General features: G+C 39.4%; 1 non-coding gene across 1 annotated transcript; it reads left to right on the forward strand.

Annotated features, from left to right (window-relative positions):
• The first annotated feature begins 2996 nt into the window (after positions 1-2996).
• On the forward strand, positions 2997-3101 carry LOC111817315. The gene has a single exon (XR_002821552.1). It is a non-coding gene; the product is annotated as a U6 spliceosomal RNA (small nuclear RNA).
• The last annotated feature ends 970 nt before the right edge of the window (positions 3102-4071 follow it).

Genomic DNA, 4071 nt, shown 5'->3' on the forward strand with positions numbered 1-4071 from the left:
TAGTTTTGATTTTAAAGTTTTAAAAGAACTAAAAACGGCGATTGCCCAGTACGGAGCCATGGCTCCATACACCACAGCCATTTTAGAAACTGTGGCCAACAATTAGCTTACTCCCAACGACAGGCAGGCATTAGCCAGAGCCACCCTCTCCGGGGGGGATTATCTCCTATAAAATTCTTCCTATGTACAAGGAAGCTTCCACAATGATAGCTTCACTATTGATGTTAGATTTGTTACTTTCACCAGCTGCAATCAAATACTTAACTACAGTAGCCCTATTTGCCCAAAAAAGGGACATGTGTTTGTATGTGGGGGACATTTAGCCTTCACCTATTTACCTACCAACTGGACAGGACTGTGTGTCATGGCAATTGTATTGCCCGATATAGATGTCATCTCTGGTAATGATCCCATACCTCTTCCCAGTTTAGATTATATTATGGGCCACACAAAGAGGGCAGTCCAGTTCATCCCTTTATTAGTGGGGCTAGGAGTCATGGCGGCCATGGGGACAGGCACAGCAGGGTTGGGAGTAGCAGTATATTCTTATACCAAATTATCTAATCAGCTGATTGATGATATTCAAACACTGGTACTATCCAAGATATCCAAGACCAGGTAGATTCATTAGCAGAAGTAGTCTTACAAAATAGGAGGGACTTAGACCTTCTAACAGCAGAGCAGGGAGGGATCTGCTTGGCTTTACAGGAAAGCTGCTGCTTCTATGCAAACAAGTCCGGTATTGTTCGAGATAAAATAAAGAGACTTCAAAAAGATCTTATTAAGAGGAGAAGAGAGCTATTTAAAAACCCTTTCTGGAGCATATGCAATGGAGTACTACCCTAATTTCCCCCTATTGGGACCCTTGATTGGACTATTAATACTTTTATCAATAGGACCCAGTCTTTTCAATAGGCTGATGACTTTCAAAAACAACAATTAGATGTCATTAAAATGCAACCCATACAGGTCCATTACCATAGGCTTGAGATGGCTAAAAGAAAAAACTGCACTGGAATACAACCAGCTTATGATGATAAAGGTCCGGAGACCTCTTAGTTCTCCCACCCTTGGTGAGATCGTCAGGCTAGCCGGAGACAGATAATGAGGGGCATACACGAGACACCACTCACCACCTAAGACAAAAACGGGACCTTCTGCCATCCTGGTCTCCTATGACAGGTAAGGTTTGAGTTGGGTCCATGTAGAGGACACCTCGACCTAAGACAGGCACTTCCCCCTAAGGGAATCAGCCATCTACAGAAGTCATATTTTACATACATATATAGAAGTAAAGGGGGACTTATGGGAGGCTCAATAACTCCAGGCCTCCAATCCTATTGGAAGTGGGTTTCTGGGTTCCTCTTCCCCTATCTCTGTTGAGTTAAGCTCTTAATTCTTCTTAACCCACCTATTTTCCATAAGTTTCCTGCTATGCCCCAGAGGTGAGACTTCCTTTCATAGCCTGGTTGCCTAGTTACTCGTGCCTTTGAACCGCCGACGTCATTTCCCTATGCCTCCACTATATATAACCAGAGTTTCCTTTGAATAAACGAGACTTGATCAGAATCCTGTCTTGTCTCCATTTCTCACATCTCCTGTCCTTTGTCCCCTCCTCAATTCCCCGCTCCTCTCCCAGGTGACTTTCATTGAATGACCTGCTGGTTCATGCCAATCTCCTTGGCATTTGTAAACATAAATCATAGGAGCAAGTATCTAGAAAAACCCATTGCCTCCACAGAGAGCACTTTGAGTGCCCATGATGAGGGAGAGCCTGTCCACCTGTTATCCTCAGGATGATTACTTGAGAAGAATGAGTTTCAAATTCTGGAATATGATTCTAATGTCATCACAATCTACAAGTATTTATTTACTTACTTATTATTTTCTTGGCAGAACCAGGGATTGAACTCAGGGCCTTACACTTGCCAGGGAAGCGCTTATTCCACGGAGCCATCTCCCCAGTCCTCTCTAAAAGTATTTAGAATGAGCTTTACACATATTCAATTTATTTCACTACAGGCATTTAATTCATGATATTTTCTCAAAAAAATCTTCATAAATGAAGATAATCTTCATTATCTTCCTTTGTTGATCAAATTTCTACCCAATTACTTCAATAGTTTATCATAGAAGGGGCATTTACATCATTTTGGAGTTATACTACATCTATCTATCTATCTATCTACCTATCTATCAACCTATCTACCTATCTATCTATCATCTGTCTGTCTCTATCATCTATCTATTTATCTGCCATCTGTTTTTCTACCTATCTAGTCTACACATCAATTCTCTTTTAAAACATGTATATATAGTAAAAGCCACAATGTTTTGAGGCATCACCTTATCAGAAAAGGCAACTGCTAGTATTTCGAAATATATTGAAATATACCTCTAAGAAAATATGTGTTGTAAGATAAATCTTCCAAAAAATGTTTTTGAGTGATCATAAGAATGAGTTGACGCAATACATTCATTTGTAATTCTCCCACGCACATCGATGGGAATGAAAACAATGCAAGTGTTAATTTGTTTTAAAATATAAAGTTGACTTGCTTTTGCTTGGAAAGTGAACCAGCACTAAAGCCAACTTCTACTAAAGCACTAAACTAGCGCAAAAGCACCCCACTCACCAATATTTGAATTGCAAACTTTCACGGATACACAGTGTGCACATGTGCAGATGTGAACCAATTATAGAAGTAGCTCAAATATCTTCTTGGCATTGCAGTTGTGCTGCTGTGCACTTTCTGCTCTGCAGTAGTGTAGAGTACCACAGGGCTCAACCAAGGTCCAGGAGGTCCAAAAGTGAGAGGAAAGCCATGGGGGGGGGGACCGTGAAGTGCAAAGCAGTAGCCATGGAAACAAAGTGCAAACACTGCAGTATACAGTGCCACCATTGTTAGGTAACTATAAATGTAAACTAACGGTTCTTTTTTGTATTTCATTTTTATGGTTTAGAGTGAATATTTGTGTCAAAGATGTGTAAGAGTGCTTGCTTCGGCAGAACATGTACCAAAATTGGAAGGATACAGAGAAGATTAGCATGGTCCCTGCACAAGGATGACATGCAAATTCGTGAAGTGTTCCATATTTTTTGAAAGATTAAAAGAAAAATCGATAAGCCCATAGCTACCCTCATCAAACAGAGAAAAGAAAAAATTCAAATACAAGCAATAAGGGATGAAAAGGGTGTAGTTACCACAGACTCAGTGGAAATTCAGAAGATTATCAATATCTACTTTGAGAATCTTTACTCTCACAGAATAGAAGACAAAGAAGAAATGGACAGATTCCTAGAAAGGTACAAATTACCACAAATAAATCGACAAGATATAACCACTCTCAATAGGCCAATAACAGCCAATGAAATACAAGATGTAATTAAAAAACTACCGGCAAAGAAAAGTCCAGGTCCGGATGGATTCACAGCTGAATTCTACAAGACATTTACAGAAGATGTAGTCCTTATACTCCTCAAACACTTCCATGAAATGGAAAAGGAAGCAATCTTCCCAAAATCATTCCTGGAGGCAAGTATTATACTAATACCAAAACCAGGGAAAGATGCAACTAAGAAAGAGAACTACAGGCCAATCTCCCGCATAAAAGTAGATGCCAAAATCCTCAAAAAATACTAGCAAATAAAATACAGCAAATCATCAAGAAGATCATACACCATGACCAGGTAGGATTCATCCCAGAAATGCAACGATGGTTTAATATTTGAAAATCTATCAACGTAATACACTATATCAATAGAGCAAAAACTAAAAACCACATGATCATCTCCATTGATGAAAAAAGGCTTTTGACAGAGTCCAACACTCATTCATGTTCACAGTCCTACAGAAAATTGGAATAGATGGCCTCTACTTCAATCTGATAAAAACCACTTGTGAAAACCCAACAGCTAACTTAATCCTAGATGAGGAAAAACAAATCCTTTACTCATAGATCTGGTACAAGACAAAGATGTCCTCTATCACCACTCCTATTCAATATAGTTGTGGAATCATTAGCTACAGCCATTAGACAAGAGAAAGAAATAAAAGGAATAAGAATAGG

This window comes from Octodon degus, unplaced genomic scaffold, assembly GCF_000260255.1.
Source record: "Octodon degus isolate 3935 unplaced genomic scaffold, OctDeg1.0 scaffold00054, whole genome shotgun sequence".
Classification (NCBI taxonomy): Eukaryota; Metazoa; Chordata; class Mammalia; order Rodentia; family Octodontidae; genus Octodon; species Octodon degus.